Source organism: Patiria miniata, unplaced genomic scaffold, assembly GCF_015706575.1.
Source record: "Patiria miniata isolate m_02_andy unplaced genomic scaffold, ASM1570657v1 HiC_scaffold_19, whole genome shotgun sequence".
Taxonomy (NCBI): Eukaryota; Metazoa; Echinodermata; class Asteroidea; order Valvatida; family Asterinidae; genus Patiria; species Patiria miniata.
The window spans coordinates 15,056,794-15,083,264 of NW_024037057.1; the positions used below are offsets into that span (position 1 = coordinate 15,056,794).

The 26,471-nt window shown below is 39.5% G+C and overlaps 1 long non-coding RNA gene across 1 annotated transcript; it reads left to right on the forward strand.

Annotated features, from left to right (window-relative positions):
* Nucleotides 1-8,146: 8,146 nt before the first annotated feature.
* On the forward strand, nucleotides 8,147-10,893 carry LOC119725241. The gene is made up of 4 exons (XR_005270696.1): nucleotides 8,147-8,413; nucleotides 8,628-8,804; nucleotides 10,016-10,115; nucleotides 10,796-10,893. It is a non-coding gene; the product is annotated as an uncharacterized LOC119725241 (long non-coding RNA).
* The last annotated feature ends 15,578 nt before the right edge of the window (nucleotides 10,894-26,471 follow it).

Below are 26,471 nucleotides of genomic sequence, written 5' to 3' on the forward strand. Positions count from 1 at the left end.
AAGTGCATTTTTTTATTGCTGTCAGTTGAGGGCGCCGTTACTGTCATTTAAGAGCATAGCCTGATAAGCGGTTTAGGGATTAATGTACACAAACTATCAACCCAAAATGTTGCTAATGTGTCTAATTGATTAGGCCTAAGCATTGTGTGACATCATAGGGACGAGGTTGCCCCTATGCTTAACGACATCACGGTTTTGCTCATAAATATGCAAACTTGTATTATTGTGTAAATCAAAAACTCAACAAAATAAACCTGCCAAGTTAAAATTAAACATGAATTGATATCAGTCACATGTGTGTCTTTGAATATTTTAGGCATACAATACAATTGCATAAAAATACAGAATTATACTTTAATTTCAAACTGCACATGATTCAGAAAATTCAACATTGGTTGTTACCCTGCACTGGCGTTATATCTATGGGTGTCGCGAGGCGGGGGTGGGGGCAAGGGGGATGAAATCATATTGTTGTTAATTTAATGAGTTGGGGGGGGGGGGCAAATCTCCCTGCCCACCCTCCAAAACTGATTAATCGGGAAAATGCAGGAAAAATAGGGATGTTGGGGAAAAGTGTGCTTTGCTCCCCCCACCCCCCCCCCCCCCCCCAGAAAACAATCCTGGCGACACCCATGGTCATATCCTTGGTATTGTATCCCCAGTGCTGTCCCAGTCATACTTCAGAAGACCCATAGAGGAATAGAAACAAACTCCTGAAAGAGCGAACTGTCCAGCCCCCCCCCCCGACCCCCACCCCACCCCACCCGAGGAAACTGCAGTGACATGATCATGTGTGTTTACATTTACCTGTTTTTTTCTCTTACGGTCAGTGTCACGACAATGCTGTACTCTACACTATACGGTAACGATAAATCCTCATGAAATCATGTTAAGTTCCATCTCCATTCTATATGTACCACAGTTGGCGAGTTAACTTCATTCACTTCCCGATATTCAGAAGAAACATTTGCTCATCAAGGCTGCATGATGGAGATCCAAGAATTGACGAAACAGTCGTGGGAAAATTACGAAATCCTACGTTGCAAGCCGAGTTGCACCCAGTTTCATACTGCCGCAGTGCCGCCTACCGATTTGGGAAGTCCGCTGATGCAATACTACTATTAATAGTGAACAATTAGGGGCAACGTACGGCACAGTGCGCATGCGTTTTACCAATTACACCCTGTCAACTAGGCTGGTTCTACACTAGTCCCCTGTTTAGCATTCACTGTATTGTATGGTTGTTACTCTTGGACTGATTGCACGGACGAATGGTTGTGTCAACAAAAGTGTCGCTTTTGTGAGTACGAATTGGCACACACACAAGAAGTACATGTAGGGTACAGGTCATGGACTGTTAACCCTACGTGTTTACATTAGTACAGTTGTGAACTTGATACTGCAATCCGGCCAGCTCAAATGATGAAGAAATTGCTCGTATTTCACAGAGCAGAAAAAGTACTTTCGTAAAACTTGTCAAGCACTGTAGAGAATAATTATATTGACTAGCCCACCGCAGTATTCACTCGCATTTGGCTAGTGGACTACCTTCAGAACCTTCAGAAATTTAACTGTATGAAAACGCATGGATCGAGTGGCTTTCTAAACATACAGTACGTCATGCATGCGGCAGGCTTTCTACATTTTAAAATGAGCTTTTTGGGTCAAGTCCACTAGGCCGATGGCATTAAGTCTGATTTTGAGGTACTTCTAGTCGGTTGTCTCTTTCATGGCAGCTGGTAGACGATTCCATCCCGGTGTATTAGTGTATGGGTAGAGTGAGAACTTGTAGCAATCTTTGTCAACTGATATTCTTTTCAAGTTATTTGGATGATTATTTCTGGATTGTCTAGCTGTTTTGGGTTGTTTCCTCCTTTGTGAACTTGAAGTGGTCAATGTTAGATAGAGCTATAGATGGTTCAATTCTTTGAAGATGATGGTTAGGCGAGATTTCAAACGTCTAACATCAAGTCGTTCTCGATCAAGTTGTTGAAGAAGCTGGGTGACGCTGGTTTCACGTCTATAATCTTTGGCGACAAAGCGTGCCCGTATGCGTTGAACTTTCACAATTGTTTCTATGTGGGTCTGTTTGTCTGGGTCCCATATGTTGATGCAGTACTCTAATTTGGGTCGAACAAGTGTCTTGCTATATTTTCCAACCGTTAAGGTAGGAAAATATAACTGTCAGGAAATGAAACTTTTCTGACATCCAATAAAAACAGAAAAGCGGAAAATACACGCGCAGGAAAGAGAAATCAAGTAAGGCTATGTGAATTAAGCCGAGTAGCCGAGTAGAAACGATCAAATATGTGCCGAGTCAAGTTGTTCGAGAAAAGCAAAGCACTAATTAAGTAACTTGTCTGTTGAGTCAGAATGATTGAGATAAGGCATGAAACTTGCGTATCCGTAGATTCCTGATGTTGAAAGCCAGTCTTGGAATAAAAAAAAAGATACATGTAAGAACGCGCATTCTATTTGTTTTCTGCCGTTTCGCCGGCGAATCTTGCACCGAAATCGCTTGCGTTTAAATTAAAGGAAGAACATGGACTGGCTTAGTGTTTTCAATTTCGTAGGTACATAAAAGCATATACTAAAACAGGACACAGATATAGACCCGGCCTGTGACGCCATAACGCCCTCTATTTACTCTAGCTTTCAAAGGGACACTGAGTGATGGAACAGCCCATGCAATTGGGCTACAAAACGCGCTTTGAACGAGATGATGTTAATCGGAAATAATATTTAAAAGTAGGATATAAACATCCACACAACTATTCTTTCAAAACTGGGTGTTTTTGTGTTATTCCTGTATTACGAATTTCGGGGTCCACTTTTACGACCCCATAAATTCGAGCTGTTTGGATGTGCTAGTTGTGTTTTGCATTCTTAAAGTTTTCCCGTGGCACGCTAGAGTTGAAATAAAATATTTTGCAAGACAATGTGTGAATAAGCTACAGTTCGAGGTTTGGGCGCACGCAGCACGCACGCATCACGCAAAACTTTTCCGGAAATTTTGCTGCCAGAAAGAAAATAGCGTTCAGTTTTCCTGCAGCTAATTTTCCGGAAAAGTTTTTTCATTCCGTAAAATAAACATACCCTTAACATGAGTTTGGACATGTGTACACGGTTGTGGGTGAAATAACAATACTTAGATGGACTATATTATGTGAAGGTGTTTGGGCCGATGTGGTTGATTGTAATCACGCTAATTAGCATAATTTATATTTGCATTTATGGAAAGTCCGTATAATTACGCCAAAAATACGGAATGTTTTACTTTATACGGAGTCCGTAAATTTACTTGCATTTGTAACAGTGCAATCACACCAACCTCTGTTATCGTCTTGCTTTTGTGTACTTCTTTTGTTAAAAAATTATTTAACTATTATTGCGTATAATGTGATATATATGCTAACATGGTTATTGCGTTTTATTCCAGGGGCGGGTCTAGCGTTCTGAAATTGGGGTGTTAACATTAGAAAGGGGGGTGCAGTTGAGTGAGGCGTGCCTTCGGCAGGCTTAATTGGCTTGTTAATTGAGAGGGGAGGTTGTCCGTAGGCATGACCTCGCAAAGTTATGAAATCTACAATGCCTTCCCCTGCGTTTTAAGGCAAACTATAAACTTTTTTACATGTATTGTATTTAGCTCCGTTTTAAGTAACAAATCAGCGGCTGAATCGAGGTGCGGGTGCCCCCCTCCACCCGAACCAATTATGGTTAGTAAAATGAAGAGAAATTAAACAAATTAATTTATTTCCAGATGAACCACATTGGGGCACTGACTAGATGCATTATTTAAAAAAAAAATTAAAACAAATATAAAAAAATAGAGGTTGTAGGAACAACCACACGGTGTTGGGCCATGGATTACCGCAAACTTTGCCACACACATCAACTCAAAATATGCATGTTTAAATCCATGTTTGACCTTTTCAACATGCCGCCAGAGGGTGCTCTAACATTTGATGACGTCACCTGTAAAACTTGTGTACACGTACTGTCTAGGCAGACACTCATTTCGTTGAAAGCAAGTTCGCATCTTCTGCCAATTTCAAATAATAAGGCACTTCCGGTTTCGACCGGAAGGAAGGGTCACGTGATTTTGCACTTAACATCAAAAATAAAGACCCTGAAATATTGTATCGATTGCCATAAAAAACAAAATCAAATCTGTAGCAATTGATTTTATATTGATTTTCAAAGATTAAATCTAGAAATCTTTGATTGCTTGTAATATGATACTTGATGACGTCATTTTGACGTCATTACCAGAAACTTCAAGAGCTATTTTAACTAAGCTATATATAGCCGAATCTTGATTATAGCAATTTTTGAAGGTTTAAAGGTCTTTTTATTGTTACTTCCGATCTGATGACGTATTCAATTTTTTTTCGCGCATAGGTCTTGTCTGCATTAAGGTCATCATGTACATGAATTTTGAAGCGAATACCAAACTTCACCACAGACATCAAGTGAAAATACGTTTTTCGCGTTTTTAACCTGCCACTAGGTGGCGCTCCAACTCTTCATGGCGTCACCCATTTTTCTTTTGAAAGGTCAATCAAGGCAGACACCAACACCGTTGAAAGCAAGTTCATATCTTTGTCCACTCTCAAATTATTAGGCACTTCCCGTTTCGACCGGAAGGAAGGGTCATGTGATTTTACGCGCACAGGATAAAAGGAAGAGCATGTATTATCATGTCGATTCCCGCAAAACTCAAGTTCCGGTCTCTCACGGTTGATTTTATATTGAATTCCAAAGATTAAATTTAATGTATTTTGAAGTGACGTCACGTGACACATGATGACGTCATGATGACGTAATTACAAAAAAATACATCTGCAGTGGGTTGGGCATTCGTGTATTGACAATTGAAGTTAATATATGTTTTCATTTTGACAAACAGTTCCGGAGAAGAATCTTTCTTGAATAAAACAAAGAATATTGAATTCTTACAATAACAATAGGTGTTGGGCTCAAGGCCCAACACCTAAAAAATATTGCAGAATTATGACTGGATCGGGGTTGGAACCTGTGGCCAGGTATCACGCCGAAAGTCATAGCGCTTGCAACGCCAACAATACACGTAGTAAACAAAAATTGGAGTTTATTTATTAAAATAAAATCGTATAAAAATAATGAAATATTCATTATAATTTATGGAACAAAGAAATAGAGTCCACAGTGTATTAATATAGCATAAACCGGGAGGTTCCCCCGACCCGACCCGATATAATCTACATTTGAAGTCATCGATGATGGAGGGACTGAGAACCAGTCTAATTGACATGGCGGAACAGCGCATGCGCACTGTGATGTTGGATCAACTGTTAAGGGGAATTCCCAAATCGGTTTGCGGAAGTATGAAACTGGGTGCAAATCGGCACCGATTCCCTGATTTTCCCTGGACTGTTTCTTCCCTTCTTCGGTCCCCATCACGCAGTCTTGATCAACAAAATGTGGATATATGTCTCCTGTGAATAATGTGAAGTGGATGAGGTAAGTTCACCAAGTCTGATATCAGGTAGAAAGGAGATGAAATGTTGCCCGAGTTGATGAGGCCTTGTCGTTACACAGTACAGAGTGCAGTATTGACGAGAAGCTGACCGTTAAGAGAGATAACGAAAATCACTAGAGTTTGAGGAAAAACACACGGTGTTGGGCTAGAGGTTTGGCTTGTTCGTATTGTTGATTATTGTTGTTGGTTGTTGATGTTGATTGTTAATTTTTGTTGTTGATGTTGATTGTTGATTATAGTTGATGGTAGTTGTTCATGTTGATGTCGATTGTTGATTGTTGATAATTGATTGTTGATAATGATTAACAATTATTGATGTAGATTGTTGATGTTGATTGTTGATTGTTGATGGTGATTGTTGATGACGATTTTTGATCTTGATTGTTGATGTTAATGTTGATTGTTGATCGTGATGTTGATTGTTGATGTTGATTGTTGATTGTTGATTGTTGATGTTTTTTTGTTAATGATTGTTGATGTTAATTGTTGATTGTTGATGGTGATTGTTGATATTGATTACTGATGTTGGTTATTGATGTTGAATGTCAGATTGTTGATGTTAATTGTTGATAGTTGATGTTGATTGTTGATTGTTGATGTTGATTCTTGATGTTGATTCTTGATGTTGATTCTTGATGTTGATGTTGATTCTTGATGTTAATGTTGATTGTTAATGTTGATGTTGATTGTTGATGTTTTTTTTGTTAATGATTGTTGATGTTAATTGTTGATTGTTGATGGTGACTGTTGATATTGATTACTGATGTTGGTTATTGATGTTGAATGTCAGATTGTTGATGTTAATTGTTGATAGTTGATGTTGATTGTTGATTGTTGATGTTGATTCTTGATTTTGATTCTTGATGTTGATTTTTGATGTTGATGTTGATTCTTGATGTTAATGTTGATTGTTGATGTTGATGTTCAAATTATTAGGCACTTCCGGTTTCGACGGGAAGGAAGGGTCACGTGATTTTGCACGCACAAGATAAATTGAAGATCATGTATTATCATCTCAAGGTTGGTTTTATATTGAATTTCAAAGATTAAATTTATTATTTTTTGAAGTGACGTCACGTGACCAATGATGACGTCATGATGACGTAATTGCAAAAAATATATCTTCAGTGGGTTGTGTTTTCATGTATTGACAATTGAAGTTCATATCACTTTTCATGTTGACAAACAGTTCTGGGGAAGAATTTTACTGAGAAGAACAAAAAAAAACCAATAATAGTAAACTCTTACAATAACAATAGGTGTTGGGCTCAGGCCCAACACCTAATTAGAGGTATTCCAGTTCCGGGGGGGGGGGGACAAAATGCACTTGAACGATTTGTTTCCCTTTAAATAGCGTGTTGCTTTGAATAATAAATAATTAAGCATGATGTTAAATTGAGGGTTAGGTACTGTTTTTTTTTATTACCAGATACTGATGAAGCTTTTATCAGTACGAACAAAACAGTACGTCCCTTTTGTGTGATCCGATCGGTCATATTTTAGGCAGTAAATGTATTTCCCACTTTTGAGGTGGGGAAGGCCCCCCCCCCCCCCCAGATCAGATGACATTCTAGAAGAAAAGATGATGACAGCAATGGTAAGAATAATTACCTGTGTCCGCCTGTCCGCCATAATCGGACAGAGAAGCGTAGCCGGGTGATGGGTTTGGGGGGGGGGGGGGAGTATGGTGCCGGGTGTTCGCATGCACACTCTTGTTCAATATTGCGCATGATCCACCTTTTTGAAGAAACCTAGGCCCCCATTGGAATATGGTACCACCCAGCCAACCCCCCCCCCCCCATCCCATCATTTTGACTTTAAGGAGGCCAAGTGTCCGGATGGAGGAAAACTCCAAAATTTTAGCAGTGATTTTCACAAACTGTTGACCCCCAAAACATTTTTCTTTGTGACGCCTCAGGGACATAACACAAACAAATCTCACGGGTCAACCCCCCCCCCCCCCCCTTTGCAATTTTTCCTTGGTCCTATCGTGTGGGATTCTTTAATTGGCAAACAATGTTATTAATCTACAACACGTTTTTACTTACAAATATTGCCACTTGTTTAAGTAGGCAGACATTTAATTGATTCAACGGTACTGGTTATCCCACTAGTAAAGGAACATTAAAAAAAATGTTTTTTGTTACGGTTTCATATGAAGATGACTAAGCAAAATGATACACTGGTAAATTCATTTCTCAGACTGACAGGAAAGGAGTAAACAATTTTAGAAATTTGTTTATGATAATTGGAAAAGACAACATCCACTTTACAAATATCAGAAGTACGGATAACATTATCTTGTCTTCTAGTGAAAATCCGGATTTACAGGAAAATATGAAGGAGAACTTAATTTATTCGTTAGCAGATTGCTAATATAATGAAAGTAGTAAATGCAAATTGAGCATTGAAAATATCTTCCATGTTCAGAATTGTATATTTTAGAACAAAGTGATATGGTATGTGCATTATGTCATTGTTGACCCTGAAAAGTAATTGGCCAAATATTATCAGGATTCTTGGTCATTTTGACCAGAGGCATTTTAGAATGTAATGTCGTGTGCTCAGCTACGAAGGATAAATTAATTTGCTGCAGTTTACTGTATTTCTTCCTTAGAAGAGTGTATTATCGTTCAACAAACTGAATGCTACGAAGATGCCGCGAAAGACGATTCGGCAGTTGAATGCATACATTAAGGGAACAGCTGTCGTGTACGACCACACCAACACCAAACTCATTAGCAGGAAGACTAAAGTCAAAGCAAGGAGGAAACAAGCTTTCCTGTCCGTACTGAATTACGGGAAAACGTCTTCGGATGATTGCTGTGCAAAGAGTAAACCATCAAAACGACGGATTTCACGACAATTGAGGTACCCAAATAAAGGCCGAAGGTAAGCATCAACGATGCATTTATTCAATAGACGATATTGCAGTAATAAGGGATATTACAAATTGAATCTCGTGCATCAATTTCAATAGAGCTAATGAATATAAATATTGGCTGTTTCTTTGACTAAGCGCAACTTGAATTCCCCTCATTAATCCTTTTCAAGGACAAATATTTTCCTAACCTACACAAGCATTTTCCCTATTCTATTTTTACAGCCATGCCGGGAAACAGAAGCTGCAAGTCTTTGTCCGGACCCCCTCTTACATACACCGAAGACGCTTTGCTTCCGTCTCGATCCAGGGACTTCCATCTCAAGTTTAAAAGAATGGATACAAAAGAAGATCGGTGTTGAGGCACGATATCAGCGTCTGTACATCAGGAGAAACTTTCAGGTACAAGTTATTCTACGCAACATTTTCAAATACACAGCCTCGTTCGCGCTTCATAGGCCAAGTAGAAGCATTGAACAGTTTCCCATCCCTGTCTGCTTCTGTTTTCTTACCAGCTTCCTTTATACATTGCTCTTTCTTTTGTTTTGTTTGAAGTAATTTCATGTCATATATATTTCCAGCACAATGTACCTATGTAAACAATCTGATACACAGAACGATGCACGGCTCCTTTAGACACAAAATATCAGCAAATCAGACAAGAAAATGAACGAATCTTTTCCGTCATCTTGAAAATCCTCCTTTATTCCATATTCCAAAATCCTCCTTTATTCCGGATGTTTTTTTCCCCTGGCCTTATATTGTGCGCACATGCCAGGGGCGTAGCACGGTCAATTTTATTATTATTATTTTTTTTTTTTTGGAAAAGGGCACTTGTACATCCGTTTTGAAAGGTAGACAGGTTTTTTTCTCCGGACACTTGGCCTCCGTAAAATCAAAAAGTGTGGGGGGACCATCTGTCGATGGGGGCGCTGTTCAAAACCGACAATTATGCACACAAAGGGCCAATTTATGGTGCTTTTTAGGGCGATACATGTGCAAAATTCTAAAAAGGTACCCAAAACGGCAGATGCAACAAAAGGGCAAATCTTGTTTTTTTGAAAGGGCACTTGTCTTGTTCAGAAAAAAAGGGCACTTCGGAAAAAAGGGCACTCTTTAAAAATTTTTGGGGGGTAAGCCCGTTGAAAAAAAGGGCATTTGAATGGAAAAAGGCAGTCGTTACAAAATATTGGGGGGGGGGATATCATCACCCCCCCCCCCCCCCCCCCCCCCCCCCCCCCCCCCCCCCCCCCCCCCCCCCCCCGCTGGCTACGCCGATGCATGCAGAACTAACCTTGATAATGGGATTATGTTGATTAGCTGGTCGTTTCCATTTTTGTTTTCATGACTGAAATAAACGGGACTTGTAAGATACATTCTTTTGAGATATTTTCAGTTTCAGTACTGAAGAGTACGGTTTATTCAACAGAACAGAATGAATGGTGAGGAAATTAGTCACACAAACACTGAGTATTAAATAGTTTCAGGTTTCAAATATATGCGCAATAAAACTTGGAATGTTTCAACATACATTATGTATACAATCCAAACAAATCCAAAGGAAAATATAACAAAATCAGTAGTCATTTCTTTTTCTGCTACATCTTTTACAGCTTTGTGACTTGTTGACGCTTGAAGATAATGGCATCGAGAAAGACGAGAACATCTCACTCCGTCTATCCTTTGATGGTTTACTAGGCGGTGGACCAAAAGGTAAAGTCTAACAGAATGAAATGAGTGGTTCAATCATGCAAATGGACCATTAATGACCTTAAGTAATTGTGCCACGATAAAGCACGTGTATTACACTGTCCGGCGATTTCCGCTGACCTACGGTAACATTAAATACATATATAAATTGCTTTGTTAAAATCTTTGTGTTTTGATGGAATGTAAGTGCCCCTGTCTTAAAGCTATTAGATCATATTTAATATAGACTAATACAGGTGTGTATTTTGTTGTAATGTAAAGCGGAATAAAAAAAAAGAAACATTAAATAACTCAAGGACAAGAAGTGTCGGACAATACCAAGAAACTGGGACTCACGCTTCATATACTGCACAATGCCTATATCGGTGCACTCTAAAAAGTCCCGCATCAGATTGACCAGCCGGGGTCCGGCTTCTTTGTGGCTTGACACTTTTCAGGGTCAATATTTGCACTTTTCTGTCTTGTTTGCGGGGTCAATTTGACCCAGGAACCTTGGCAAAAGTATAATTTTGACCCCTAAATATGTCAATTTTGACCATGAAATGTGTCAGGCCAAATAGAAGCCGGATTTCGACTCATCTGCCTCGGGACTGTTTAGAGTGTACATCGGATTGTTATTTCTTTCCTGAGTCCAACTTGTTAGTTACTTGACAGGAAAGAAATTACGACATTTTTTTTGGCAGAAAGGGCACAATTTGATCAGTTTCTCTGGGATATCGCCACAAAAATTGAGTCGACTTGGAAGGAAGTGGCCAAAAACCTCGGATTTGAAGAAGCAGACATTGGTAAAATTCAAGCTAAGAACGAAAATGACTCCAGCAAACAGAGCATGGCGATGCTGTTTACTTGGTGGAGCAAGCAGAAGAAGAGCAGGAAAGCATCTCAGAAGCTGAGAGAAGCATTGGAGGCCTTAGGTTTGGCTCATTTGGCGCTGAAAGTACCAGGTAATATAAATTAGCAATTGCTATAAATGAATACCAACAGAAATCAAGTTTCATTTGGATTACCGTTCACTAACAGTGTTAAAGTCGAGTCCATTATTTGTCCAATTACAAGTAACATATTATACGACCGGTAACAAAGTTATATCTTTGCCACAATACACACGATTACCTTTTTATTTCTGTTTACAGAGACTCGTGACCAATGACTAATGTTCCCCGAATAAGGTCAATACTCAACAGTTATTACAATCTTCATTCACTGCTTTTAGCTATTGCTCAACTCCTAAACGCAAAATATTTTATTTCGACACACTATAGACGCTCCCATTAGCCAAATTTAGTTTTGATGTTACTCTCCTCAGATTCAATTGACAATTCATATCAAGATCAAGGCAACAAAGGGAGTGACGATATTGCCACGTCAGCGACAGCGGCTGCAGATCATAAGACATCTAAGCAAGAGGAGCAAGAAGTCACAGAGATGAAAGCAGTTGAGAAGACATTACCGGATAGAACCAGAATGGAACAGGAGACTGGCAAACCAGATATGTCCCAGCCTGAGACACGTCCAGTGGGTGAGTTCAAAGATCCAAGCAGCAAGCCCCCATCAGCAGCATCATTGGATCAACTGGTACTCGGAGAGGAGCAGATTGGTGCCCAACCAGTGGAACAGCAGCTGGTGGACGTCACTGTATCAACATCATCAGAACGGATGATAGATTCTGCTGAATTACAATCTTGCTCAGAGGAAAAGCATATGGCAAGGACCCATGCAACTCCCGAGTTAGAGCAAGGGGATGATTCACATATACACAGTCATAAACAGCGGGCGACGATACTGCCTTGGCACAGACTACAGGAGTCGGTTGTGCGAAGAACTCAGCCTTTGACGACACGAGTAGGAGATGAAATGGAACCAAACAATCGCCATGTGATGTCATCACCTGAACAAGAGAGACTTAGACAGGAGACTGACGATGCAGCCGGATATCAGTCTCAGAAACAGCAATTGGCAAGCGAGAGGAATTTGGTACTATGTGAGCAAATTAAAGACGATCGGGTATCAAGCTCAGGTTCAGGAAGCTTAGCTTCAGCACCTAAGAGAAGTACATCGTCAGTATCTGCGGTACAAAAATATGGGTCCAACGCTTCAAAACAAGTTTCAGTAGACCTCAATGTTGGCGGAAGCTACAATCCTACCTTTCTTGCAGATGTTAGCGGCACAACTATCAACTTCATTCAAAATGTTACTGTCACAGAAAGAAGTCCAAGTAAGTGAATGCAGTGGCAGCGGCACGCTCATAAAAGAGGACATAATATTACAAATCAAGTGATACTGTCTGTCTAGGCATTTTTAGTAGCCATTGCAAAATTGACATGCTAGTATTGTTGATATGTCACTGTGATAATTTATTTTCAGGGTTTCCACACTTGCCAATTGAGACGGACGTCACAAAAGAGGGGACAAGGAACGATGCCATGACTGAAATGCTTTGGCTAGCCATGACTACCCTACATCAAACGAAGGGAAAGGATTTTATCCTTGAGCAATTTTCAGCTTTCCTAAACTCATGTGACGGAGAGCTTGAACGAGTGAAATCTGGGTCTGTGACATTTGTTGTTCGTATCAAGAGTCGAGAAGGTTTAGACAAGCTGTGGAGTATGTACACCACTGGAGAACTCGCCAAGAAAATGACGGAGATTCTCATCACGAACGAACTGACAACAGAAGATAAGAGTGACTTGGCTATCCAAGCGACTATACTGCAAAGCGACTACGAACAGGCCTGTGGATTCTTTGACGAGTTGGAAAAAGACAAGCAGAAAGGTAGCACAATGCTGTAAAATTAAAACTAAAGGTACAATTAAAGTACCTCTGCTTTCAAAAATTCTTTTCAAACATTAATGCGTCCGTTGTGTGTTTAACAGATGAAGAGGACCTGTCCGGCATTGCAGAGGAAAATCATACGAAACTTGGAGAAAGGAGCACACCAACAACGGCTTACAGTAGCGCTCCAGCTGAACACGATGCCGATAGATGTCAAGACAAGTTGAAGGCGTTGTATATGACCACAGGTATATATATTCACAAATGGTTAAATTGGTAGATGGTGACAAGAAGATTATAACGGCAAAGCTGACGTAATTCAAAGTTCACGATAAGACAAAGAAACAATTACTATACCAAGAAATTTTCCTCGAGAAAACACCAAAAGGCGATTCTATTAAATCGGCCGTTCTGATTTGATAAGTTAATCAGCAACCTTCATGAGAACAAAGTTGGTTCTGTTCTCAAGCTCCTCGATCGGATGGCAGCAAGGGGTATACGGGTGCTTGTAACCACACATCCCCTTAACCTACACAAATTCCTGAGCAAATCAACGGTCCAGGAAACGGTTATTTGTGTTACAGCTTCAGAGATTGCTCAGGTAGAGATTCAAGATTAAGTGAAAACATTTTTCTTTGATACACCTGGTCAGGCTGAGGATCTCATTGACAGAATCAAATCTTCAGATATTCTCTCCGACTGGGCAAAAAGCTTAAACCTGATGTCTTTGCTGTGTTCATTGTCGAGACATTCAGCACTACCTGATACAATGTCACGCCTATGGAGTAGAGGAATGAAATACATATTCACAAGACAAGCAGATATGTCACAAGATGAAATATCCGAAGTACTGATCGCGCTTGGTGAGACTGCATTGGAGGGTCTGGTTTCCCCTCAGCAAAGGTTCACATTTCAAAAAGAAGAGTTTGGGAAAGCGGCGATCGAGAAGGCCCAAAATGCAGGTCTTCTTATTCGCAGACGATTCCCTGTTGGTCACAAATATGTCAGCGACTGCATAGAGGTTAGTCACAAGACAATGCAACCATGCTGTGCTGCTAAATACTGCAAGAGTTTATCGGACGAGGAGTTTCAGAAGCTTCTTGATCGAATTGACGACCCGTGTATTTTCCAATATTTGTTGCGCTTCTGCTGCGGCGACAATAAACAATGCTGCACACATATTTTGCTGAGGCTTCACAGAAAGTCTTTTAAGAAACTGGCCTTAGATTGCTACTTTGAAAGTCAGGGGACACATGTGACATCAGAAGATGTCATTAAATCGTGGTTGGCTGAATGTAGTTTTCTGTCCATAAGTGATCATACATTGAAGTCGCGCATGTGGTTGCTGCAGCATGTTGCCGGGCAGACAGGGCTCTCGCGATACCTCGCTGTAATTCAAGAGGTTTCATTTTTTCGGTGTGACCTGTCAAGATTATGTGACGTCGCAGCTTGGCGTTTAACAACCATGACAAATCTGTCTTCATTGAGTTTGGATAAATGCAGACATTTATGTTGTCACTTCAAAGGGCAGGCAATTCGACTCATCTAACGCCTTCTGACATTGATTTAGGTGGCACTGCAAACGTTTGGGCTGTCAAATTGCAATGTCTCAAAAGATTCGAGACACAATTATGTAACTTGAACGCGGAAGATATACCGCATATTGCGTCATCGGTCGTGAAGATACCAAACCTTGCCAATCTTAGCCTTTCAGGCCTTGAGGGATTGGGTGGTAACGCCGGAACGTGGGCGGCTAGTTTGCAGTCGATGACTCACCTAAAAAAAGCTCAATATGACAATGTGTAACATTCAAGGTCACGATGTAAAATATATCTCTTAATCAGTGAGTCGCATTGGAAATCTAGAAAAAAAAGTGTATTCGGTGGTTCTTTGGATGTGTTTTGTGTACATCCATACGACAGTGACATGCAACTAAGCATTAAGCGGTTATCACTTACCGGCGAGGACTGTGTATTTTAGAGTCATTCAGTAATCGGAAAGACTTAGTCAGTTTCACACTTGACGACATTCATGGTATCGGTGGTTCTGCAGGTACCTAGACCGTACCCTTACAAAACCTGGCGGGGCTTCGGGAGTTGGGTTTACGAAATTGCTCATTGCATATCATTGATATTGAACACCTTGCTGTAGCATCATGGCAAATGCCGAGCCTTGCCAATTTTAACCTTTCCCATTATCCAGTCTTGGGTGGTAACGCTGGAACGTGGGCGGCTTGTTTAAAAATGATAATTTACCTAAAATCACTCGATTTATCGGAATGTGGCATCAATGAACAAGATATACAACATATTGCTTCATTAGTTGGGGAAATGCAAAATTTGGCCGAGCACAAACGTGAGTGGCTAGTTTACCATTGATGATTCACCTCAAAAAGGTGTTATGGCATACTGTAATAGTCTGACGCAGATCACTTACGATTTTAAATACATCGTCAGATCAGTAGGTGTCATGGGGAATCTGGTGCATTTTGATTTCCGTGGTTACAACGAGGAGATGCGCGTACAGCCATGTGGTAATGGCATACGACTGATCATTAAGAAGCTCTCACACAAATTAACCGGCTATGATGATTTGGCGGAATGCTTACAGTCATTTAGTAATAGGAGAGATTGTTGTCACTTTGATCGTTGGTGGCGTTGGTGGTTTAAGTTTTTTGCGAACTTTTGGGCCCCATCGTTACAAAACCTAACGCACCTGAAGGAGTTGATTACCTAACTGCTCATTTCAGTTACATGACACTGTACACATTGCTGCATCAGAAAGTGAAATGCCAAGAGTAGGATCCCTCAGCCTGGCGGGAAAAGATTCTTTGAGTGGTTGTGCAAAATTATTGGCTCCCAGTCTATAACAACTGAAATACGTTGGTAGCCTGAAATTGGGTGGATGTGCATTGACAGAAGGAGATAAGAAAATGCACATCTGAGGCATGGGGTCTCCTTTGAGTCTCGTAAAGATGACAAGATCTCACATGTGGGTCTGCGCTGAGATATGTAATGATGCGCATTCAATTATGTGATGCAATGTTTATGTCATTTTGTTCGAGTCAATCTCAAAGTCACCACTTTTTGTGAGAAACGTAGGAAACGGAACATTCTTTTAAATCCAGTCATTTTCTATGAACGATATCACACGATAATAGAAATACGCGGGAAATTTTCTGAGAAATGACCCATTATTTATCCATTAACTTAACCCTAAAGGGGCCGGGGGAATCCGCCCCCCCCCCCCTCAACATTTTCCGTGATAGCCTCTAACAAATTTTTTTTCGCGACCCGAGCTGTTATGACTTTTTAGCCTCGAGCTTTGCGCATCTTTTGATACCAAAAACATAAAAATCGGACCACGAGTTGCCGCGTAGCGAAAAATTTTCAGGGGCTACGCGCCGTGAAAACTGAATTTTCGAATATACGTCGTGTACACAGAGCAAAATTGCCATTCGTACATATGAATAATTAATTAGCCATAATTCCAAAACCCTTTCACCTAAAGTCATGAAATTTCTTGGGTATGTTAAGGAAGAGTTGCTCTATGCATGTGCTGAGTTTGAAAATTTTTCGTCACTCGAAGGCCGAGATCTTAGGGGGGGGGGGGTGGGAATCCGCCCCCCCCCCCCCGGCTGAGAGATGGTCAAAATAACCCAGCCCCTTTAGGGTTAAAACTAAATCACTTGTCAGCAAGCTACCCAAATTCCAACTATAGAAATAATAGGTAACTATATGGTATTCGCAGTAAACTGAGCACATATTTCTCTTTTCAAATAGTTGTACGAATTAGCCATGGTATATAGACTTTGCTACAGATTGAATACATGCATTTCATAATTATAATGTGGAAAGTGCGAGTATGACATCATTCAATCAGTTAGAAATCTTAGGATTTATCTTCAAAATGTCTAATATTGTTTACATTTTGTACATGTCTTTGCTTAACCAAACTTTGTATGAGAAATTGAACTGAACGTTATATACCGGTATGGTGTTATCAAAAGTACTTATCATGAACTTGGTTTGTTGTATGCGACTGATTCTAAATGACTGCGAAAAGTTTCAAGGATTAAAATGGACTAATCATTTATGTACAGGCTGACCCCCAAAAAAGTTGTGCAGACAGACATTTTTAAATATCTCAAAAAGTACTGAGCATTTCATGTTGATGGAGTATATTGTTTTTGTACTCTTGTGTATTATCACAGCAAATATTTTATGAATATCCTTTCATGCAAACCAGAGATACAACAGATTATAAATGGCAATGCGCTTTCCATCCGTTCCAATGAGATTCACACAGTTAATGAATGAGATATTGTAATTCCCATTGGAATGGTTGAAAAACCACATATCCTTTTATAATCAGTTACAGCTCTGGTTTACATGAATGGGTTTCCATTTCATTTTCACTGATTAGTATACACAAGTATACTTTTAACCCTCCGACGCAGAAAGCCCATTTACTAACACGCTTACAGTAAGGAGTCCCTCCGGGGACCCAGATATTTAGCGCCTTGGTTTGAGGCTACACAACACTGTATCTACATGTATACAATCTCGACATGTCTGTAGACTATAAATAAGGAGGTCCTTGACAGGAAACAGATGTTGTATACATAGTCTGTGGTCAAGTCGTGCTCTTGGCTACCCGCAAGTGACTTTGTTTTGTGCACGTGTATATGGGCAGCCAAGGTTGTCAGGCTCAGATATGCCTGACCCGTGGTCACACACTAAAGGTGACTGCATATATCCGTAGTGGGTGTCTCTGGCTAGGATTAGATGGAAGATCACCAGAATTGGTTGGAATTTTTTTTTATTATTAAGGTTATCAACCAAATTGGGTCCCCAAAAGGGCGAGTTTCTGCGTCGGAGGGTTAATATGCTCCATCAAAATGAGATACTCATGGTAGTTACTTTATTGAACCAAAAACAATATATATCAACGAAATCTGCTTGCACAACTTTTGGGGGATTCAACCTGTATTTCTTTGAGTGGACATATGTAATGTAATGCAGCGTGTCCCAATAAAAAAAATGTGCATGAAGAAGTCGCTGATTGGCTCAAAAGGAGATCATACTAGCTAATCAAATTTTATATTATTTTAAATACCGGGCTTGTTTATATTTGGTAAGAATGTCAAGACAATCCATCAATGAAAACCAGAGATGTTATTTTCCTCCTACAAAATCAGAATCCTGTAGTTAAGATAAAGCCAATACATTAGTCCTTTTGAAAACACCTGTTAACACAGGTTTTTTAAACTTCCAATCCTATATCCAATGACAAGTCTTGTTTGAAAAGAAAATGCTTTTCTCCTAAGTTTTGCTGAACAATTAATGCTTACCTTGTTGGACAAATACCTTATTTTTACAGAAGAAGAGGACTCAAGCAAAATGACAGAGGTACAGCATAAACAACCGGGAGAAAGCAGCGCAGCAACGTTATCTAGCAGTTCTGATCCAGCTGAACTCGCTGCTGACAGATGTGAAGAAAACCTGAAAACATTGTATATGACCACAGGTAAATATTCACAAATGGTTAAACGGGTAGATGGCGACACTAAGAAGATATTAATGCCAACGCTAAAGTTGTTTCAAGCTGGCAATAAGGCAGATGGAAGGGTAATATCATATGACGATATTTTTCTCGCGAAAACTCAAGAGGGCGATCAGATTAATCTGGCCATTCTGACTGGACCAGATGATGAGCAAAAGTCCATTATTTTGGAAAACATTGCGTATGATTGGGCAACCAGCTCCAGTCCCACACTCAATAACTTCAAAATTGTTACGGTCCTGCAACTGGAAGCCATGGAACAAGAGTCTGACCTTATTGACTCGATCTATGCTCAACTGTTGGGTCAATACACAGATATTGACAGAGGTGACTTGAAGTCATTTATTGACACCAACCCTCACAAAGTACTTGTCCTCTGGGATGGGTTTGATAAGTTCATCATCAACCTTGATGAGGAAAAAGTTGGTTCTGTTCTCAAACTCATCAATCGGATGGCAGAAAAGGGAATACAGGTACTTGTAACCTCATCTCCCTCTAACATACACTTATTTCAGAGCAAATCAAAGTTCCACGAACCTTTCACTCATGTGACAGCTTCAGAGATCACTCAGGTACAGATTGAAGATTATGTGAACACATTTGTCTTCGATACACCTGGTCAAGCTGATGATCTGATTGACATGATCAAATCCTCACAGGTACTCTCTGACTGGGCCAAGAGCTTAAATCTGATGCCCTTGTTGTGTGTATTATCAAAACATTCAGCAATACCTGATACAATATCACGCCTATACAGTGGGGCAATGAAATGCATATTCACAAGACAGGCAGATATGTCGCAGGATGAAATATCGGAAGTACTGATTGCCCTTGGTAAGACTGCATTGGAGGGTCTGGTTTCCCCTCAGCAAAGGTTTACATTTCAAGATGAAGAGTTTCAGAAACAGACTCTCCAAAAAGCCCTTGATGCAGGTCTCCTTGTTCGCCAAAGAGTCCCAATGGGGCAAATATCACGTGTACAATTTGTTCATAAGACATTCCAATATTTCTGTGCTGCACTTTATTGCCAACGTGTATCGGGAAAAGATTTCAATGAATTTCAAAACATTCTTGATAAGATTGGCACACTCTGTGATTTTGACTATATGTTGCGCTTCTGTTGTGGTGACAATGATCTGTGCACAGAGGTTATTTTGCAGCTGTGTCACGAACATATCGAGGACAGACAAACGTTGCAGTTGGCTCTGAGGTGTTATTTTGAGAGCCAGTCAGTGCGTCAACTGTCGACAGATTTTACGAGGTCATTTTTTTCCGGAGGGAGTCTGTTGATAGCAGATTTCTGCATCGATTATCCGATGTCATTCGTGTGGTTTTTGAAGCACACTGCTAATCAGACCAACCTGGGAAGGCATGATTACCTTGCCGATGTATTAACACTGACAGTAGCCACGTCTGATCTTTCGAGGCTCAGTGCAGATTTAGCTTCTTCTTTCAGAAGGATGGCCAATCTTTCAAGATTGGAACTAATATACTGTTCCTTAACGGGCAATGCCTTAAAGGACATGTTATCATCCCTGAGAAGCATGTCAAAGCTGAGACAACTGGACCTTTCGTATAATGGAAATCTAGGCGGGTCTTCACATCTGTGGGCCTCTTACTTGTACGGCTTGGCTCACATTGAGGAGCTTGAAATGTGGGGTTGTGATTTCAACGGAGTAGATTTCAAATATTTAGCTGCATCAGTTGGCTCTATGATGCAGCTGAAGAAATGCACGTTTGCTGGTAACGGAAAATTCCGTTTTGTGCCATGTATCGATGGTATACGGCTACTCCTGGACAACTGTTCCTCAACAGGCAAGGACATGGCAGAAATTTTACAGTCCGTTGGTAATCGCCTGGATGTAGATCAATTGATTCTTCATGGCATTAGTAACCTGAGTGGTTCTGCGTATGTGTGGGCCCCATACTTACAGTCATTTCCGCAAATTGAGTCCATCGAAATAAGTGACTGCTCATTGGAAAGTCAAGATATCGAACACATTGTTGATTCAGTAAGCCAAATGCCGAAGGCGGAGTACTTCAGTTTGGAAGGTAATACCTCTCTAAGTGGAACAGCAAAAACATGGTCTCCTCGTCTAAAGTATCTAACACGTGTTAGAATACTTCATTTGGGAAACTGTTCACTGACAGAAGAAGATCAGCAATTTGTTGCAGAAGCCAGACCAAAAGGTGTTATTTTCGGGTCTCAAGACTGGGATATAAATTCTGAGCTTGAGGTTAATTCTGGGTCTGATTCTGAGTCTGATTTTGTGTCTGATTCCGAGTCTGATTTTTGGTATGATTCCGAGTCTGAATACTGGGAGTGGTATGAATCCAGGTTTTGGGAAGAAATCTGATTTCACTTTGACCTTAAGGAACTTAAGTTTTAACCAGTAGAAGCTGGCTCCAGTCTGATTACGATATTTTGATGTACAGTCAGTTGTTACATACCACTCTACCACGTGCGATTTTTTTTTGCTGAAACAGGCCATTCAAGCCCAAAATCGCTTGTTAATTATCATACGACTTTGATTTTTTTCTATATTGGTCGGTGGGAAAGTAAGGTCTTTACGGTCCGGGGTTGTCAGAATGTTTTCCAATGTTTTTGCAATAGTTCCAACATGCCCTTGCTGATATACATGAAACTGGCGAGTTATCCAAGCTTTTATGTTTGGTAAGAAATTATGTCGTTTTGTGAAAAACAAAATTGGCATTTTTTTTTTTTTTAGGAGCCCAAACCCTGTTTTTCTTTATTAACACCCAAACAAGATTGACTTGTGACGAAAATACATGATCACGTGACCAACTACAATGCTTGCTGGGAATCCAATAATGCCAAATAAATTGGACGAATATTGATACCAAGAATTGTTCTACCAAATTGAAATGCATTCAAATGAAAAAATGTAAAACCTGTGAAAAAAATACTGTTTTTGACGAAACTGGGCAAAAAAAATAAATCAAGTGCCCTCTTGTGGCCACTACATGTATGTTTCAGATCCATCATGTAATTAAGTTGGATCACATACTTATACAGAATAATGATTGAACTGAATGTAAAACCCTGTACTAATCATCTCAATTGAATCACTGAGCTTTAATTATATTTCAAAATGTTGAATTACATATTGACATAACTCGAAGGAAACTTAAGGAGATGGATAATGTCACTGCTGTCCTCATATGGCACACTCTAATGGGTCCCATCAAAACTCACCAACAACATCTGCAAAATGTCACTCATTGTACAAATAGAGTGATGGGTGAGACACAAACCACCATCGTGTCAAAATTACTTCGACGAAAGGCCGGCGAAAAGCCAAAGGCGCCTTTACGTGCCAGCGACCTGATCACGTTTTAGCCGCGTCCTTCGCAATTTAGCATCCCAGCTGCCAGTAAGGATGATTAGCCTCCCAAATTATTATTATAAGAAGGCCTACTTATACCTTATTAAACTACAGTCGCTGATCCATTTTTAGTAATTACTTAAAATTAGCACACACAATAATGTGTCACAATGCACATGCTGGGCCAACATTTAATTGGCTAAGATTGTTGGCTGGTTTGTTATGAAAAGGTTTAATAATGTAATGCACTAGACTTCGTGCAGAACTTTGGAGGGAAAGAGGCGGTGGCCCTCTTATAGTCATAGGGTCGTGAGGTGTTAGTTTCAACACTAACAGTGATTAAAACACAGTGTGAAAATTGATTACAATTGTAAGAAAATGATGTCTTCTATTTTTAGATTAAACCAGTTACCATTTTGCACAAATTAGGCTCAGGGAAGGTTTTGACTATTGACACAACAACAAAGGATGCTCAGTCATCCGTGGCCACAGACATAATATCACACATGTTTGTTTACGGTGTAAATCGGGGATTTTCTTCTGTTCCCCTTCCCTTTTCCTTTGTTTGTACTTTGTTTGTACTCATTGGTTTTATACACGTTTTCCAACCGAGGAGTCCTCGATTCGGTTTCTGTCCTCGATTACACCAAAAAAAAAAAAAAAAAACGCAGGGTAACATTGAAAAGATGGCACTTCGTTGAGTTACCGTCAAATCAGACGTATTTTTCTGTTGGGTGCTCTTAGTAATGTTAAAAACGGGCCACGCGACGACTTTTTGTTTTCTTTAAAACACCTTTTGTGCGAATTTTTACTCCTCTGAAACGTATGAACATTTTTTGAAATCCCTTTTTGGTAAATGTCATTGACAAGTGCATTCTTTTATATCTTTAATATTTTCATTTATTTTCTGTACAATTGAGGGAGGTGTTGCTGCGATGTCTTTCCAGGAAGACACTCTTAAGCTTTTTTGGCCCAAATTTTGAACCAAAAATGTACTTATTCAGAACATCATGAGAAAGGGTTGCTCGTTGGTTTACTGCCATGTATTTACAAACCAACGAATGACGAAAGAAAAACATATCCAAAATTCCAGAAAGTGTGCTGAAATAGCTGCAACATTGAGTTTTCTGTCCCGAATGACATCACTGTTTTGCTTTTGAATTATAAATTAGCCTAAAAAGAAATAGAAAACACCAAAATGCACTTGACAATGACAAATAGAAAAAAAATGAAAATATAAGGTTAAACGGAACACAAGGGTGCATTTTGAGGGATTGCATTAAAAACACTAAAATGGGCCCTTATTTTTGTCAATGACTGCACAACAGAAATTAATCATGCTGTTCCAGATAAACATAACTACTGCCCTCTGACTCCGCCATAACGAATACGGTATAATGTAAGTATAAGATAAGGGCATCATTGATTTCTGTATTTGCTAAAAAATGTTAATTTTTTCTCCAAAATGGAGACGTAGGGTTTCCATCTCATGTTGACATGTGACACGTTTTAGAAGTAGTTGGTTTCAATATTGACATATTGTAATGGTGTATCCATTTTTGTCTATAAATCAATTGGAAAGTGGACAAGTGGAACGTCAAACTTAATATTGACTTTGAAATATCGAAGTGGTCTTCAATTTTCAAAATTCCTTATTTGTGTACTGTTGATATAAAACTAAGATGGTTTCAGTTCAGATTAATTCATCGGATCCTTGGGGAAAATGTAATAATGAAGAGGAGATATTAGTCCACCTTTTCTGCACCTGTCCTCATACTATTTCATTCTGGTCCTCAGTATCGTAATGGATTAAGGAGAAGACCAATGTTTCTATTGCAGTGGATAATGAAGTTCATTTATTTGGTAACACCAATGTTAACAGCAAAATGATTTATTTGATATTGTTGATTTTGTAGATTCCATGTGTACAAAATGAAAATGAATGAGAAACGCCCCTCACTTTTGGGTTTTAAAAAGAGATGTGATGCACTATTATTCAATGGAAAAAAATATTTTTACACTAAAAGAGTCAGCTTCAAATTTTATCAGAAATGGGACCAATTATTGATATTAGGCCAAGGTCAATTTATTTATTATTAGAATTGAGGTCTGTATTTGCTTTATACATTGCTTGTACGTTAATTGCTTGTATGTTAAGAAAGAGAAGAATGAACAATGAATAAGAATTTCTGGGGAAAAATCGATTAAAGATATTTATATACACTTGGAATAAAACAAATTGAAGATTATTTCATAACTATAGTACGAATTCTGATTTATTTGTAGTTATACTGCCAATCCATTCGACAAAAGTAAATTAAATCAAGAATTTGTACTCTGCAAAACAAATTACCAAAGAAGTGTTTGATCATTTTGTGAATAATACACTGGTGGTGTTCATCGACAATCTCTAAACAGGTTGTATACATTTCGTGGAGAAAAAAATAAATTGTCCGATATGAAATTATTAATTGGAATCAAAATTAAATAGGCATGCGACCGGAAAATTATATATGTACAGAGCACACGATCGTGTTCATTGTTATTTATAACTTAACTCACACAGAGCAGTTAGTGTATAGGCCTACTGCAAATATAAATGGGGTTACCAACACAAGACCCGCTATTCAGTCAGCAAGGCAGCATTGCAGATAACACCCTGCTTTGTCCTATAACTGTTCTGCCTTATGTCATGTGCATGGCATTATTGTTTAAAACACTTACAAATGTCATGGGACTTTCAATCTATTCCTCCGCCTTCTTTATTGCGCTCCCACCAGACGTCTAATACTTCTGATCAGCGCTTATTGAAAATTGACCTTTGGTTACACCACATCATCGAAATATTCAGATTGTTTACCTTTTTACATTTCAATGCCAAAATCTTTCAGAAATATCTGAGACACGGCAGAACAAACAAAGCTTTTTAAGCTCTGGCATGGGCTTCTACTTGTCACTTCGTGGTTGGTCGGTCGGTCGGTTGGTCGGTATGTCCCTGGAAGATTCACCAAAAAGGAGCCCTCTAAGTTTCCCATAAAATACCAAATTTAAATTTTCACACAAAAAACTAAGAAAATTAATTAAATACTTCACAAAAATAATATCTGTAACAATTCTTAAAATTGTTTACGAACATTGTGTAAACGGAGGCAAGATATGTGCAGAAATTTTATTGTAGCGTGGTATACATCGTGCTGTAATGCCGCCAAAAATAAAAGTCACACAATATTTTAAGGGAGACTAAGGGGGCTTCTCTTGGTCACACCACCGCTGTTTAGGCCAGTGTGTAAAGCGACATGAAGTTGTGCGCATGTTCCAGTTTTACATTGAGGTCAATTAAAATGCATATATCATGAGGGGTGACCTGCGACAGAGAGACGATCTAAAACCTAAAATTATCGATAATATCGATAATAATTTTCGTAAGAGCAAAACCAGCAAGTGATCAAAAAAACTGTGGGTTTTTTTTTCAATCTTTAACGGAGTTTTCCATAATGCAATATTGCGGTCTAATATGGGACCCGCGTAATTGAGTCTCATATATTGTTTAAGGACACGTTCGGGGATACACGGTTCTAGATTTCGGAACCGATGAGAAAAATCTCGGGGCCTAATACTGTTTTTACATTTTAACTTTGCCGCGAATTGGGCCCGATATTATCCTTAGGTTCATTAATCCGAAGGTTCATAAGTCCAAAGGTTCATTTATCCGAAGGTTCGATAGTCCAAATTTAATATAAAATTAATCAGTCCGAAGGTTCAATAGTCCGAAACGAAAATAAGGTTCAGTAGCCCGAAGGGTCATTATTCCGAATTGACAATAAGGTTCGATAGTCCGGAAAAAAAACTATAAGGTTCGATAGTCCGAAATGACAATAAGGTCCGATAGTCCGAATCTACAATAAGGTCTGATAGTCCGAATCAACAGTAAGGTCCAATAGTCCAAAGTGTCATTCTGACGAACCGTACTGCCCATTCGGACTACCGAACCTTATTCTCAATTCATACTATCGAACCTTATTGTCATTTCGGACTATCGAACCCTACCGTATATTCAGACTATCGAACCTTATCTTCTTTTCGGACTATCGAACCTTATTGTCGATTCGGACTATCGAACCATATCGTCTATTCGGACTATCGAACCTTCGGATTATCGAACTTTCGGACTATTGAACCTTCAGACTAACGAACCTTCGGACTAATGACCCTTTGGACTAATGACCCTTCGGACTATCGAACCTTTGGAATATCGGGCTGTAACCCTCGTTCAGCCGCTAATGAACGGAATTATTGAAATGGGGCAAAACAAATAGAATTCTTAAGTTCTCTAATTAATTCTTGCATTGCCTTTGAGTTTCCAGGGTACATCCAGGTACATTTCATTGTTCCCCCGAGAGTATTCACCGAGACTCCCTAAAGGGACGTGCTTTGGCCCGAATTAGACTCAACCCCCCCCCCCCCATATCAATCCCCTCTCCTGATAACTAGATCCGCCCATGTAAATTTCTGTCCTTGTGGCACAATGGTTGGCACATTTTACTAACCACAGGTTGCCAAAACTGTAGAATGTCAATCACTACAGAAATGAAGAGAAGTTATTAATGATTACCCCAAATATTATTTAATTTTTGAAAAATACAAAATTAGTATCAATCACTATTTAATACTTCAT